The sequence below is a fragment of the Lathamus discolor genome, chromosome 2 (genome assembly GCF_037157495.1).
Source record: "Lathamus discolor isolate bLatDis1 chromosome 2, bLatDis1.hap1, whole genome shotgun sequence".
NCBI lineage: Eukaryota > Metazoa > Chordata > Aves > Psittaciformes > Psittacidae > Lathamus > Lathamus discolor.
Window position 1 is genome coordinate 55,183,440 of NC_088885.1, and position 16,476 is coordinate 55,199,915.

The window sequence follows — 16,476 nt, forward strand, 5'->3', positions numbered from 1 at the left end:
GAGGTTTCAGCATCACAGGCTTGTGTCTATGTGGTGAAATCTCATCCAAGCCCATTGCCAGCTCCAGCCTTCAGCTGTGAAGCAGCACAGTTCCTGAGTGAGGAATCAGTTTCTTTTCTTTACACCAAGATGGAATCATTCCTATACAGTTTGCAAACTAAGTATAGGAATGATTTCACCAACCGGCAATATGCAGCCGTCTCGATGGGAAAGCCTGACAGACGTCTCACAGCACACAACAGCTTTATGCTGCCTTTTAGGACAGGAAGCAAGAAAGGATATTATATCAAACAGAAGGCATGGGAGAATTTCAGGTTAGACAGAGCATACTTAGCCACAGAAGAATTGGGTTGGTGCTCTGGGACCTGTGTTCACTTCCTGCAAGAACCCTAACATAGCCCAGAATAGTAGCAGTTAGGTAAAAGCCAAATATCTTCCCCTTTTTCTCCCCACTGAAAATACTAATGCTTATGTCATTAAAGGAGAAGAATAAATAAGAACAGCCTGGGGCTGTGATTTGCAAAGTTCTTGGTCTGTGGATGAGCCATCAGCTTTTCTTATAGCTCACTATTACCCACTTGTGCCCTCAAACTTTTCACTGAAGATATTATCAGGATGATGTAGTTCACCTCCACCCCAATATGTATACCAGTCAACTAGGAAGAACCAAAGCACACATCTACACATTTTATGTGTGGCGCTTTTTTGATCTCACTAATTGGCACATACACCAACATGGCATGGGACAGCATGCACCAAAGAATGTTTCCTAAGAGCATTTTGGACACTGTTTTGGAGAAGAAAGGAGAGTTTGGCTGCATGGGCACGAGGCATTCCATGTTGTTCTCAGGGACAGAGAATAGCTTGCATCTATTTTATTTCCCCATACGAAGCCACTACAACCACTGTGTGCAGCACACTGGTTTTACCAGTGCTCTCCTCTGTGCCTCTCTGCCAGGGTTTCACTCCTCTGAAGAAAGTCAGCTGGCATTTGTAGGAGAACACGTGAAACTACGTGCAGAGCCATACACCTCCGCCTGTTCTTCTGCCAGGCTTTGTAAATGTTTTCAAGAGGAGGCAGAATCTGGGGCAGAAACTTAGCACACCCATCAGCAGAGAGCTGTTGACATCAATGGAAACAGGCTTTACACATATGATGATCCTCATATTGTTTAGGAACACCCTAGATCTGAAATCCCTGTAGAGGGATTTCCAGGGCATCAAACATGTTTGGAAAGGAGAAGGTGCTTGGAAGAAGTTCTCAACAGTAACTGGTGCTTGCCTAACTGATTCTCATTAAACCCAGCAGGTTTAAAGCAGCTGCTTGTCTCTTAGTGCTTTACAATACTTGAACGTGAAGCCCTGGGATCCTGTGCCTGGTTCCCAAGGTAAACACATATGCTTTATTTCAGAAAGGCATCTGCAGCACAGGAATTCATTGCATACATCCCTGATGGGCAGCTGCCAAAGCGTTTCAAATGTGCCAAGTTACCAGGATTTTATTAAAAGCTGTTAAGAGTTAGAGGGAAGGTGCAGAGAAAGGCAATCTCCTTCCCAAAGCCAGGTGGCTTAGGATAGACTTACGCTGCTTCCCTAACGGATGAGGCAAGCTGGAGTCAGAGGTTCCTTCCAGCAACAGCTCAGTCCCCCTGGATGTCTCTGTAAGCTGCACAAATATTCTGGGGAGGGGGAGGGAGAAAGAAAAGGGTGAAACCTATTCAATTACATCAAGATCACGGCTGGTCCTAGGAAAAATCATTTATGGAGTGAGGGAACCCGGAGCGGTTTGGGCTGGAGCCATCTGCTGTTATTTGGTATATACAGAATTGGTTTCTATGGATTTTATTAATAGGTCACGCGATTGTATATGAGGATGTGAGATCTGAATCTCTCAGGAGGGGTCCCTGTCTGGGGTTTCTATTGCCTTTATAAGCAGTGGCTCTAACTTTCTTGCAGCAGCAAGTCCTGAAAAACTTGAGGGGAATGGGTCTGGGTTTAGGATTCTGCACAATTTTCTCTCCCCCTCCCTCCTCCCCCTAATCTTGAACTGACTTTGTTCCTGTTCCTCTCCACAACACATTTAGTAAATGGGGAAACCAGGAAATACTCACAGAAATAGTCTCACTTACATTTTCCATTGTCTGCATGAGTTTTCTCTCTTTCCCACCAGTCTGAGTGGTACCTGGTACAAAACACAGGTCGCACTTCAGCCTGCTTTTCAGGCACAGGGCTCTTGATGGCCCTTTGCTCAGGGGTCAGTTTTGCTTTTACAGCACTGTCAGCTCTCCCTGTATGGAGAGTCAAGCCCAAAAGGACTTGGACACACAAAAGAGGATGTGGACCTGTTGGAGCATCTCCAGAGGAGCCACAGAGATGCTCTGAGGGCTGGAGCACCCCTGATCTGGAGACAGGCTGAGAGAGCTGGGCTTGTTCAGAGAAGGCTCCAGGAAGACCTTAAAGCAGCTTCCAGTGCCTAAAGGTGACAACAAGAAAGCTGGAGAGGGGCTTTTTACAAGGGCCTGTAGTGATGGAACAAGAGGGAATGGGTTTAAACTGAAAGAGGGAAGATTTAGATTAGACGTTAGGAAGAAATTCTTCCCTGTGAGGGTGGCGAGGCCCTGGCACAGGTTGCCCAGAGAAGCTGTGGCTGCCCCATCCCTGGCAGTGTTCAAGGCCAGGTTGGATGGGGCTTGGAGCAACCTGGTCTAGTGGAAGGTGTCCGTGCCTGTGGCAGGGGGTTGGAACTGGATAATCTGGAAGGTCCCTTCTAACCCAAACCATTCTGTGATTCTATGACAGGTGGGTGTAAACTGGGCGGCCCAGAGGCTGCTTTACCTCCCACAGAGATCCAGCCACAGGGCCCTGAGGTGCTCTGGTGAGCAGGCTCTGACAGCCCAGAGCCTCCCCCTCCCTTTGGCTTTAATCTTTCTCACTTCTGCTTCAGTTCCCCCCAGAAGTGGCAAACCCAAACCAAGTCATCGCCACACAACCCCTTCACCCCACCTTCACGTCCTGGCTGCACGGACACTGCAGAAGGCTCTGCTGGGGGAAGGTTTCTCCAGCTTCTCCAAGGCTTTCAACCCCTGAAGCCCCATCTCCCGGGGTTAGGGGGTCTCAGCCCCATTTCCCATCACCAAGTTAACCCCATGTGGGACATCTGGGTCCCACCGTCCCCATTGCAGAGGGTCCCGCGGCGGTGGCGCCCCCCGGTGGTGCGGTACCCTGCTCGGACCGCTCGGTCGCTGGGTGCGGGCGGAGCCAGCGCAGCCCCTCCTCACCGTCCTATTGGCAGCCACGGCTCCGCGCGTCACCGCTTCCTCTCGCTTTTGTGCACCGCCCCGCATCGCGCTGCTGTCGCCACGCTGAGTTTAGCCGAGCGGAGCGGAACAGAGCCTAGCCGAGTGGATCGGAGCCGACCCGACCCGAGCGGAGTAGAGCAGAACCGAGCCGAGCCGAGCCGATCCGCGGTAACCCAGTTGGTGCGAACCGCCGGACATGCCCCTCCGCGGGTAGCCGCGCCGCCGGTCCGGTAAGTCCCTCCGCTCTTCATGGCAGGAGACTGGGCGCTCGGCCGTCAGTCCGTCCTTACACCCGCTGCGGATTCGTTTCGCTCATTCAGTTTGTTTTTAATTGTGTTTCTCGCAGTGGTGACCCATAGTTTTGCAGCCGGGTCCCGGCTTCTGTCGCTTTCTCTTCCCGTCTAAGTCTTGTAAGCGCGGCTCGTCCCTGCGGGCAGGTGGCTCGGCTGGCCTTGGGAAGCCGTGGAGGGGGGATAAGCAGGGGCTTGCCGTGACGGGGAATGGTGTGTTTGAGGTGCGGAGCTCGGGCAGCACCGGCCTCCCCTTGGGGCACTGACCTTTCCCAGCACTGACCTCGCCTCCTGGTAGCGCACTCGGGTGTTTTCCCCAGTATTTATTGCCCGGTGCTATGAGCGTACCTGGAAATCTGTCCCGGCTGCCGCTGACTGACAGGACAGCCCCTGATGATAGATCCCGGTTTCGGGGTGCGTTGGACTGTTGAGCGCGTCGGTGTATAGCTGGCTGCAGTCACTTGGGTCCTGCCTCGGTGGGAAGCAGCATGACGGTGCCAGGGAGCTGTGGGAATGCCCAGTCTTCACTCTCTGTCCTCATCCTGAGCGAAGTCCCCCGTGCACAGCTTGCCCCGAGTGGTGAGGATGGGATGAGCGGCGGGGAGGAAGGCTCTGTGGCGGACGATGGAAGCCGGTATCCGCATGGCATGAGTGGCCCCGGCGGCTGGCAGAGGTGGGAAGCTGCATTTCCACCTGGATGGAGTGGGGGGCCGTCGTGGGGAGCTGTGCCTTGAGTCAGGCTGATGCTCCGGGAGGATTCATTCTGCTCGCCGGGAAGAGAGGAGCATAGCGGAGGTGGGAGCCGTGTGCCAGCACCAGTGGGTGTGCGGCGGCTGCTCGCCAGGGCCCGATGGCGGCCAAGCGCAGCTCTTGCTGGCCCGACACAGCCGGGAGAGCGGTTTCACCCTCGGCTGCTGCTTTCATCCTCCTCTTCAATTCCTGTCTTGTAATCCCGTGGTTACTGGAAGTAGACCCGCTCCTGGCTCCTTGCAGGGTCTGCATGCGTTGCCAGTGCGTGGACCGAGAACACAGGGCTCTTTTGGGATTTGGAGGTTTGGGATTTGTGCAGCATTTAAGTGATCCTGCGGATATCCAGGGTCAAGCTCGTTTGCTGCTTTGGTGTGATCAGTTTGGGGAAATTCTGTGGTACCACATGAATTTATTTCCACTCCTTCACGTGCAGTTTGATGTAGCTCCATGCAGGATTTGTGCCTGGAATGCAGCTCTTGGGAGCTGTTTTTCAGGTGTGCAGGAGATTTGGCCGCTTGCTCGTGACTACCTGTGTCTTGTGATACCTGTGCCAAATAGTCCTGTTTCCAGAACCCCTAATTTGGCATTAGTTATAAACAGGAGCTCAAGGTTGCCCGGGGCTCCTGCAGTTTTGAAGCACACCTCGGTGGCTGGGTGCAGCCTTTTTCCTGGGAAGGCTTTGCAGCTTCTAAAAGCTCTTCTGTTGGTGGCAGGACGCAAGGCTGGATTGGGCTGCCAGCCTGGTGGGATGTGCATTTAAAGGATCTTTTATACTTTCCTTCTCTTAAGTGAGTTTTGGTGCTGCAATTTTTTCCATAGGTCTTAAATCTTCATCAAAACCCCACAGCTCTGCCCTGAGAGTGTGTGCAGGTGGGTGATGGGTTTCTTATTTTGGAGGCTGTTGGAGCCTGTGAGGGAAGTGTGCTCATACAGAGAGATGTAGTCTGGGTTTTTATCCAGGATGGGGAGACTGCATCACAAAGAACCATCAGCTGTGGCAGCTGGAGGAGTATGGTCCTCTCTCCATCCGTTCCAAAACCTTGCTTGATGATGCTTCGTTGTGTGAGTACGCAGCTTGGACTTGATGTGTTTCCTGAAGTTTCCCATCGGGAAGATGCTGGTGAGGATCGCACAGTGTGTCTGGCTCCGTGGCAGAGTGACGGGACAGAGTGTGCTGCCGTAGCGTGGAAGGTGATGTGCTTCCAGCCCTGCTCTCCCAGATGGACGTGGGAACCAGAGTGAAAGCTGGCAGGATCTTCTGTTCTGGTTGATCTGGCCCTGCCATTGGAGACCTGCTGGTAGAGGCGAGAGGGAAGTGAGTCAGGGTTTGCTGTTAGGAGGGATATCTTTTATTAGACTGTTCTGTGAATGCAGGCTGGCTTTGGAGTGTACACATCTGTCTGCACGTAGAAGCAGCAAACCTCGGAGCTGAGAATCAGGGGGGAGCAATTGCTCTGAGCTTGCCTTGGCTCCCCTAATGGAGGAGATAATCTGAAAGAAAAGGCGAAAGAGATTCAGCTACAGCTCTAAGGAAGCATGTTTTTTCTCTCTATAAACCTCTGGACTCTGTTAGATCCTGACATCCAGCACAGGAGGGGGACACACATACTACATGCCAGCCTTTCCTGGGAGGTGGCCAAGCCCTTTTGCAGCCCAGCTCCTATGACAGGGTGCTGCGGGCGATGGGGCTGATGCTTGGCAGTAGCAAGAGGCAGCCAGGCTCAGTCACTTCCACTCCCTTCTCTGCACATCGTGCAGGCAAGTGCAATGTGCAGAATGTCAGCTGTGCACCAGGGAGATGGAAAATGCAATACAGAGCCATAAGAAGCAGAATATGGAATTCAACTTACTATTTTTATTTTTTTTTATTTCCTCAGACTTTTTTTAGAAAGGCTATAAATGGCCCCACTGATCCTGAACCTGGAGGGGTCACCCTCAGTCCTCAGACTGTATTTATTTTCCTATTTAAGCTCCACAAGGAGAAATGGGTGACCATGTGTTTTTGGTGAGTCCCTGTGGGGAGCAGTTCCTTATGCATGCTAAATCAGGACCATGTTTCTTCCTGGTACCTTTTTTGCCTTTGCAGAGTGCTATGTGAGATGCAGAGATGGTGAACGTTGTCTCAGTTGTGCCTGAAATATGCTGTCTCCATGAGCTTGCCCATACCCTGTGCAGCCTTTGTGTGTTGTGGTGAATGCTGTGGTGAGCATCAGACGGATGACATGAATGGTTTCTGTCTGCGTGTAGATGTGGGTGGGCACGTGTGAGCATGGGTATGTGGGCATTTTTGTTTGTCTTCTGTCTGTCCCTGCAGTTCTCATCTGGTCTGGCCAAGTAATCTTCCCATTAGTCACTAAAATGCCACTAGTATCCAACTCAAATCAGTCTGTCTCAGTTCATCTTTAATGACACAATAAATTGAAAGCAAAGATCTTTAAGTTGATGCCTTCCTCTTCAAAGCCATTGGGGAGCTACTCCCTGCAGAAAACCAATTGCACAGGAATGGAGAGGAACGGGAGGATGCTGCAGTGGGGTTAGCAAAGAGTTTTGGGGCTGCAGGCTGGGGCTATGTGGCTCCCTCCTTTGTTTCAGCACTGGGGCTGTTGCTCCAGGAGCTTTCCCTGGAGCTGTGGGGCTTGCAGCCATGCTGAGCCAGGGATGTCGAAAGATGCAGCATTAGCATGGCCTGTGGTGGGGACCTGTGGAAGAGTCTGGCCTAAAGCCAGCTTGCCTGGTGCTGCCGTGGTTGTTCTGGAAGGGTTCAGCGAGATGGGGATGTGAGTTCATGGCTGAGTTCTACGGTGGCTGCTCACAGCTCTTCACACTACTTCCCTGTCTGTGTGACTTGGGGTGGGGATGTGTTGTTGTGTGTCATCACCGTGTCTGCTCTTGGGTGCCAGCTTCTGTTCCCAGAGCACTTGGGACATGTGTGAGGGCTACCCAGGGGGGTTGACCCGGGCTTTCAGGGGGTTTTAGAAGTCAAGGGTGAAAGGTGTACCTGTCCCCCCTAAAAGAGGGGGATTCAGCTCCCAAAGGCATTCTCTCAACACTTTTCCCTACCCCGGAAGATCTAATATAGATGTTAGTGGGGACCAAGGGACTCTGAAGTCCTGAGCTGGAGCCTGTTCATTTCTCCTGTGTTAAACCCAAGTTGGCCACCATTTTATGCAGAACTCATCGTCACTTCCCTGACAGCTCCCCTAATTTTACACTCGCCATTCTGCAAGATGATCCGGGGCAGCACAGGAAGGACAAGTCACAACAGCAATGAAACTCGGGGTGGAGGTGAGCCAGCGTTTGGCTCAGCACCATGGAACTGCACAGGACAAAGTCCGGTTGGCAACGTGTGCTTCATGCTGTGCCCAGCAGTGAAGGCTAGGTCCTGGAAGGAGCTGGCCAAGCTACTGTGTGGGCTGCAGTGTAAACAGCAAGTGTGCGGGCCAGGTCCTCGGAGGGCTGGGAGGGTGGGTTGAATGTTCACGTTCTGATTAAACACCAAATTGCTTGAAAAAATAGCTCTTGGCGGATGGGTTAGAGGTGCTCTGCAAACCTGCTATGGCCAGGAGTTTGTGTGCTAAATACCTGATTGATAGCTAGGTGGTTCAGAGGAAAAAAGGCTGTACAATTGCTTTGGGAGCAGAACTGGTGAGATAAGAAGTCTATGCGAAGGAAGTAGGAATGTCTTAAATCCAGCACTGCTGAAGGGTGTTGGTGACCTCCTCAATACTTTGAATTCTCATGCAGCGTTAGGGCTGTCCTGGAGCAATTGTGTTTGGCCCACATGAAAGTGTTTCTGGCTTCCAAGTGGCCACAAATTCCCAAGGGAGCACTGAAAATTTTACACATGGTTGTTAGCCCAAGCATCATGTGCAGAAGTGAGCCCTGTGTCGTGCTACGAGCTCTGGTTCAGAGGAAGAGACTGCTTCTTTGGGGTACCTGTTGAAGTCTGTCCTGGTTGAGGTTGTCCTTGTCCTTCAGTCCTGAAGTTGTCAGGCAGTTGGACTGTACGATGGTTGTAGATCCCTTCCAACTGAACTATTCTATATATGTACATGGGAGTCCTTCATGATGAGGATGGTGGATTACTAGAATTGCTTAGTGCTTTTGTGCTACAGCCTCTTTGTTTTTTTGTGGTTGAGCAGCAGAGAGATCATTATAATCTAGTTGTAAACTGGAAATAGTGCAGTGCCCTCCATGATAAGAACCTAAAAGAATCATGTGGGTACTTTATCTCTTCACAGTGGACTGTTTGCACCTTTTGCTGTGCAAGGTGGCATCCCAGGGCATGAGGATCCTGCAGAAGAGTGGTGGACACAGGGTGATGGGCATGTCTGGCTCTTGCCAGCTCTCAGTAATGGGGAAATATTGCCTCTGATCTGAGTAAAAGGGTTGGGGCATCCCCTGCTCTGGGCAGCCTCAGGGCTGTGATAAAGAAGACTTGGTTGTGGAAAATGGCTTGGGGAGAAAGTGTAAGATGAGGCCTATAATAGCTGGTGGTGAAGGTGAACTGAAGGAAAGGTGTGTGAGCATGCACAGAAATAAACCCTGGTTTAAATACACCCTTCCTTTCAGCCTCTCACCTTTTCCTCTCTGCCACTACCTGAGGAGTGCTCTTGGGGGGGCTGTCCCTTTTTTGCATGCAGGATCAGTGCAGTGTAATCACAAAGGGTGTCTGATAGTGTTATATGTAAGTGATGGGTTGATAACTCAGCTTGGTATCTGCAGCAGAAATAACTCGGTCACTGTGGAAGTGAGTGGGTGAAGGGAGGTGTGTGGGCTGAGCAGCCCAGGAGTGTGATGAATAACCACTGTTTGGAAATCAGAGATTTGGGCTTACTTCTGTTGAGGTTGGCCAGTGCACTGATGTACGGTGGAGCTGTGGAGCAGGGCTTGGATTGCTGAAATGGTAAAGCATCCTTCAGTAACGATACCAGGAGAGCTTTCCTTGCTGATGCCAGGTGCTCACACTACAGCCTATTTGCCTTTCAGCCCAAAACTACAGCAGTGATCCCTCTGCTGCAGTCCTTCTGCTGGCTTCATGCTTGGAGAGTGGCTTTTGGGAAACCTGAGCACCCAGTTAATAAACTGTTGGAATGCATTTGCTGCTCCTTCGTCTTAGTCCCTCAGTGCGGGTGCTAGCAGAGTAGCAAGAGTCATTAGAGAAATATGCAAGATATTTCAGTTATTTCTCTTTGGATGGTGCTGGTGGCAAATAAAGAGATAAACAGAGACTGCATTGAGCTTTGCTTAGTTTATTGCATCACTGGTTTTATTGAACGGTTCAAGGTCTGGCTCTAAAGGCTGTTGCTGCCTGGGACAAGCCCAGTGGCAGGATGAATGCAAGCTGCTCCCAAGCTGTGCTGTGCTTTGCCAGAGGGAAATGGTTAGGGAAAGGTGTTTTACTGCTCTTCCTGTGAACTGCTTCTGAGTTGTGGCTGCAGGGGGCCAATTACAGTGCCTTGGAAGAATCATGATGGGACAGGTCCTGTCACGCTTATTTCTTGGGTCTGCATTGGAAAACTGCATTTGGGGTCCTGCTAACCCCCAGGAGTTGCTGCTGTGATGGTGGCAGCCAGAGGAAGCCCTGCTGATGTCTCTTGTCACAATCTTCTGTGTGTTGAGGCTGGGAGGGGACCATCAGGACTGCCTGGATGAAGGTCCACACAGCCTGGTGCTCTCTCCTGCTCCTCATCTTTGGTTTTCTGCTAGGAATGGTCATGTTGGCTTTGGTGGCTGCAAGGATCTGCTTAGTCCCCTTGTGATATGCTTACTTTTGGCTGTATCACCTGGGAAATAGGAAGTGTTCCTGGATGCTGACTTGAGTCATGGGTGGCCCTGATGAAAGGGCACCTATGTTTTTTCCTGCATACCCTGTTGATGGTCTCTGTCTGAAGATGGGTCTGGCATCTCTTCATTGGTGGAAATGATCTCTTGAGCACAAAGGATTTGACGAATCATGCCTGCTCTTGCCTATTTTTGTTTGGAGTGAGGATGCTCGCTGAGGCTCTCCACGATGCTCTCCCCAAGATGCTGCAGTGCTAAAGATGTGCACGATGTCACTGTTTCCTGGCTGATGACTCAAGAAAAAGAGGGATGTTTAATCATCACACTATTTTAGCAGCTTCACCTGCAGCATTACTGGTGTGACTAACATCTGGTGCATGCCTGCTTGGCTTCAGAATGGGGCTGTAAGGGGTGAGGGTGTGTGTTTTCTATTCGCAGCTTGTCTTATAGGAGGTGATGACAAACAATCAGCTTCTGAACCACACACAAAAGGTACTGAAGACTGCAATAGTCTTCGTCTCTGGAGGGAAAGCTGGGGATGAGCTAGTTCTAGTCTTAGTCTTGTGTCCAGGAAATCCTGTTCTGGAGAACTTCCCTCTCAGGAAGCCAGTTGGGCTGTCCCAGGGAGGTGATGTGGCACACTGCGCTTTTATCCTGGACCACCACAGAGTCCCAGAGCTGTTGGGGGTTTGGATAAGATAGAGCAAGGCTTCAGTACCTGGTTCATCATTACATGTGAAGCTGATTTGCCTTTTATAGCATGCATTGCCAGCAAGGTGTGGTTTGGTGTCTTACCTGTCTGGAGCTTCTCAGGTAGCAGTGGCTACCTGTGGCTGTGTGTTTGTGGCTGTGTGTTTGCGGTACCGGTCACCAAGAGGTGATGAAGGTGGGAGGTGTTTGTAGAAGAGCATAGAATGTGTTGGAAAGGGTCTCTCCTTGCTGCAAAAGGAGCCTCCCACCTCTGTGACCTCTCTTGTCCAAGGCACCCATCTGAAATCCAGCCCATGTATGGTTGAAGGATTCTAGGCTTCGTTATGGAATGCCAGCATCTTCATGGAGTGTCACTGAGGGCTTTGAGTAGTACCCCTGCAGGAGTCACCCTCACCCAAACAGGATGGTAGGGAAACAGAATATATATATATATATATATATATATATATCTAAAATACACATTTCAGAAGCCTGCTTCTCCCTTTGCAGTGCTTTGGTAAATTGCATGTATGTTTATTGTGCAGGTCTTGAGGTGGTGGTAGACACAGCAAGTGTTCTGCTTAGCTGCAGGTTGGCATCCTTCTGGTTATTAGCTTGCAGTCCTTGGGAAATAAGACCAAGCAATTTGGTCAGGGACTGATGAAAGCTTCAGTATGTCTTTTGTGTGCCTGTGTGCATATATGCATCAAGTTCTGAGTGTATGTGCTGGAATGGTTGGAAGGGGTTGGGTGAGTGAAGTATCCTGCAGTTCTTGCTACAAGCTTGCTTGCCCCAGTGTTAACTTTTTGGGCTGGTGGGCAGCAGGTTTCCTGTCTGCCCTGGGGAGAGTGTGGATAAGGAACTTGACTTCTTGCTAATCCCTACCTCCCTCTGTTGCTTTCCTCTCTTATTTGCTGCCCATAGCAGGGATCTCTGCCTGCTCTGAAAGCATGGACTAGGAGGTGGAACCCCCGGCATGCAGAGATCAGGATGGTGGGGCATCCTGTCTGCTGAATGCTTTGCTAAATGCTGTTATAGGTCATGCTTTGTGGCATGTCCTCTAAAACCTCCTGTGAGGTAGACTTGCCACAAGGCTCTATTTTGGGGCTGTCTGACACAATCTGTCAAGAAATGGTCTGCTCTCTGACTTACTGCTGAAAGTCTGGTTGCGGATGGGTGACCAGTTGCTTACCTTGCATTACCAAAGCAACGAGTTGTTGCTTTCCATGACTCATGAAAATGCACTGTAGGCTCTCTTAAGAATGGCTGAGATCATTTTTTGGCTGGGTTTGTGCATCTGGTTTCTTCAGCAAATAGCAGTGGGGGTGGAGGGAGGGGGATTTCTAAACTCATTTCTTTGTATGTGTGATCTGTTTTTTTTAAGCTCACTTAATTCATTTGAAAAAGGGGGGGGGGGGGGGGGAAATCCCAAAACCTGTAACTTCCACATCTGTTTAGCTTTCGTAGCATGTCTCTTTTGCTGTTAGAAGGGGAAAGGTGCTAATAGCATTGCAGAACTGTACGCTGTGTTTTTCCTCTTAGATATAAAAAATTATGGGTAGTATTTTGCTTTTAAAGAAAATCCTTTTGGGGAAGGAGAAGGAGGTGCAGAGATTTCTGAAAACGAAACTATAATTGCATTTTTTTTTTCTTGTGGCTATTGTTTGCTCAAATAGAGGACTCTGGTTCTGTAGTGATGCTGCAAGGCAGAGTATTAGCAAGAGGTGGTTTAGAGTTTGGCCAATCTGATATTCTTGTAATTTAAAACAAATCATATTTGTTTGTAGACATTGAATTCACTTTGTGTTTTTTGTCTGTGCAGTCTAAAGGGAGCAGCACTCTCATCCCTGAGGAGAACCAGAGCAGCAATAGCTGTGCGGTAACTTCAGCTAGCAGGAGGTCCCCAAGTGTTTGCCACCCCTGCAGCCAGGTCACAGCAGTCTCAGCAGTATCTTTCCCAAGGCTTGTCACCTTTTAGAGGCACCTGAGATCAGGCAGAGAGAAGGGAGGGGAAATACTTGGCAGGCAGAAGGTAATTGTTTGAATAGGCAGATACGTGGAGTGGTGGATTTAGTGTGCCCGTGCTTTGCAGGTGGTGGTAGGAGCGAGGGTTAGGCTAGTTAAACACTGCATGCAGCAGTGTGAGCTGAGTTCTGGAATTTAATAGATATGGACTGACCTCTTGTGCTGTGCATGTTCTCTGCCAGTGCTCGGCCATGATGAAGTTCTGCAGCTGGGGCAAGCAGAAGCGTGTCCTGGTGTGCTGCGGGAATGGGTTAGAGCTGCCCAGGGCTGCAGGGGGGCAGCAGATCTACCCTGGGAACAGCAGGAACACAGAATTGTAATGGCCCGGCTGTCGGCCAGGGGTGAGTGGGAACAATGTGACTGAACAGGTTTGTGCTCACTTCGTTGTAACCTCAAAGATGAGATAATACAGAAACCCAGGAACATTTGCAGCGAGAACAGTGAGGTTTCTTTTTATTGCCCTTCTGCAAGGCAGGAACAGCTGACTTGACATCGCCTCTGCCTGCACGGCTGATGAAGGCAAATCCTTCCTGCTCGAGGAATGGCACTGCTGAGATCAAGTTGTGGTAATGGATGCTACCCCCTGGGCTTGGCTCTGGGGTTGCTGCCTGTGCATGCACCCTGCACCTGAAGCTGCTGTGTGTGCTATGATTTCCCAGGTCTTTCCTGTTCTCCTCCTTTTCCTCTGAACTTCCCTGCATCTTAGTTTTGGGCAGAGTGGGTAAAGACTATGGGTTTAATGACTGAATAACCAGTTTAATGACCACTGGAGAAGCTGTGGCTGCCCCATCCCTGGCAGTGTTCAAGACCATGTTGGACAGGGCTTTGAGCAACCTGGTCTAGTGGAAGGTGTCCCTGCCTGTGGCTGGGGGTTGGAACTAGAGATCTATTTACCCCCCTTTTCCATGGATATCATGCCTAGCATAGTACACCCTAGATCAAAGTCTTGTAGATCTTAATAGCTTTCTTCAGTTCAAAAAAAGGAAATAAATGTGACCTGTGGTCTTGTCTTCAGGGTGCTCATGGATGTTTGAGTGCGAGCTAAAGTTTATTACCCTTCAGTGGTGGCTAGCTGCAGCCCATGTGCCTGCAGTGCTGTGGTGGCTGGCACAGTAAGCTAAAGCACTGCCCCAGGGCTCAGCAGCAGCATAGGATGAGCTCTGAGAGGGCCAACCAAGGCTTCTTCAGAAGGTCAAGGCCTTATTTACAGACTAGTTACTACCATGTAAGTAAGTAGGTAAGTACACAAGTACATGAGTAAGGTATTTCTGCCGGGCGAGACCTATCAGTGGCTACAAATCCAGTAGTTCTGGTGAGCAGAGGAAGCCAGCAGATGAGCTGGCATAGCTGACTTCACCCTGCTTGATGCTGGGTATAAGTGGAAGGAAAACTTGGAATGCTGTTCTGCTGTATTATTATTCATTCTAATTTTTGTAACTGCTGTGCCTTCATATCATCCCCCAATGCATAATGCTCTTTTGACTAGGGAGGCCAGCAGTGGGGTTCCTAAAAGGGGCTGCCTAGTTTCTAGGCAGGTGTTGGTATGAAAGCTGTATTTTCTCATTTGTAACTTGCAGATAGTGATATGGAGATGCCCTGAAATTAAGTCATTCCTTGCCCACTCTAAGCTTTCCAGTGTATAGTGTTGAGGGGGAAAAGAATCCTGGATCACATTGTTTCCTCCAGAAAAAAAAAAAAAGAAAAAGAAAAAAGTTTGAAATAGTGATTTGTTTGAAATATTTTTTTCTATTTCTCTTTGAGCATTTCAAACTTCATGAAACAATAATTTCCTCAGTTTTTATTGACGTCTACAAGTACTTCTTTTTAACAAAAAAAGAAGGAAGTGTGGATTCTGATGTAATCATGTGACTCTAGGAATCGGGTGCTCATGAAAAACACTGATTCCTGTGACAACTGGCAATACTCAGGGTCATCCCGTGGTCCAGCAGCTGAACTGAAATGAAGCAAAACTTCCTGACTCCCCTTTCACCATTACTTCCCCATCCCTTGATGTCTCTCTTGTTGTAAGAGAACTAGATTGTGTGGCTTTTGGCTTGTCTTACGGTGTGTGGATTATTTTATAGTTCATATGATAGAAGGTGTTCTTTGTTACATGGTGAAACTTGCATCTGTAATCCTGCAGCTCTCAGCTGCTCTTTGGATTACATGTAAAGATGGTCTCTTGCAGATGCCTTGCATATTGGTGCATGCTTTGCTTGGACATGCTTTGGAGATGCTTGAGTAATGCCACTGCTGGACCTTTCTTTGCATTTTAAAACTAAGAGCGCCTTGCTGCTGCTGGTGGCAAGAATCGGTGCCAGTGCAAATTCTAACATAAAAAGTCCAATCTAAACTGTACTGCATACTCTTCTCCCCAAACTCTTTGGTTCCTTGCATTTCCCTTTCTGGGGTGATTGGGTTCAGGTTTTTTGAGCTATTTTCTGACAGCCTGTCACAGGAGGCTTGGCCTGGCTGGCTGATGGAGGGGATGCTTGCTGTTTGTTTTCTTGCCAATCTGCTTTCTGCAAAAGTAACTTGAGTGCCTCTCCACGTTGGACAGGATCAGGCTTGAGTGCTTAGAGAAGCACAAGTGCTCTGATAATACAGAAATGAGGTTCCTGCACTGCTTGTGGCTGCTGGGACGGGAATTACAGGACTCACTTGGGTGCCCCTGATCTCAGTGAAGCCAAAAGCCAGGAAAATGCAAGTTATCCTTTGCTTAACTCTCCCTGGCTAAGTCCTGTAGCAGCCGTAAGATGGGATGTCTTCAGAGGGCAATGCTCTCCCAACATAAGCAGGCAAGCAAAGCCAGCATGTTTCTCTACAACGTGGGAGATATTTGTCCTGTGACTAAGCATAAGAGTTAAGAGACGGAAAAGGTCCTATTAGATCATTTTGTCCACCTCCCTGCTGGCATGCAGTTTTTCTCCTTAGTGTATATTTATTAATAGGCTGTTGGGCAGACAGGAGTAGTTTACTCTGGGTACTATGGAAGCGTAGCAGCCAGCCTGTGCAGGTGAGGGACTCTGCACGTGCGTGACTTGACTTGCATGCGCACAAGTTGCTTGCAGCAACAGGATCTTGTAGAAAAGGGGCCAAAAGCTCTAGACTCAACATTCTTTACATGCTTAGAGCCTTCCCATTGACTTGCTGGAGCTCACTTTGTGCAGGCATCAGCTTGAGCTTGTCTTCTTTTTTTTTTTTAATGCTCTAGGAATAAGCTGATTTTACTTTATGATGGAGTAGGTGGTTTGAAAATTAACATTAATGGGGGGGGAAGAAAAAATCAGAAGCCTTTTGGTAAGGAGAGGTCAGCCAGCTAGACATCTGCACAGCTGGTCTGGGCTCCATGATCTATGACAGTGGTGTGTGTGAAGACTCCCAGAGGAGGTGTCAGAAAGGTGCAGGTGGAAATGCTATTGCTATGACAAAACAGATCAGTGCTAGAGTTTCAGGCCAGAGCCTGGGGACCATCAACACTGCTTCATTTATTATTCCTCAGTAACCATAGCACAGCCTCATGCACATGTATTTTTTTCCCTTTCTCACTCCCCAGTCTCATTTGCAGCTTGGAGCACTCAGCATCTCCCAGACTGAAATTGCTGAGTGTTGAGTATAAAGGGACAGATTCTGTACTT

At 49.4% G+C, this 16,476-nt stretch overlaps 1 protein-coding gene across 3 annotated transcripts in view; it reads left to right on the forward strand.

Annotated features, from left to right (window-relative positions):
- The first annotated feature begins 3,313 nt into the window (after positions 1 to 3,313).
- The window catches only part of LOC136008094 (mitogen-activated protein kinase kinase kinase 3-like), a 78,871-nt gene continuing 65,708 nt past the window's right edge, over positions 3,314 to 16,476 (forward strand). For all 3 annotated transcript variants that reach the window (XM_065666884.1, XM_065666885.1, XM_065666886.1), the window contains exon 1: positions 3,314 to 3,529. The gene's annotated coding sequence lies outside the window, so the exon portion shown is untranslated. The remainder of the gene's footprint in view (positions 3,530 to 16,476) is intronic.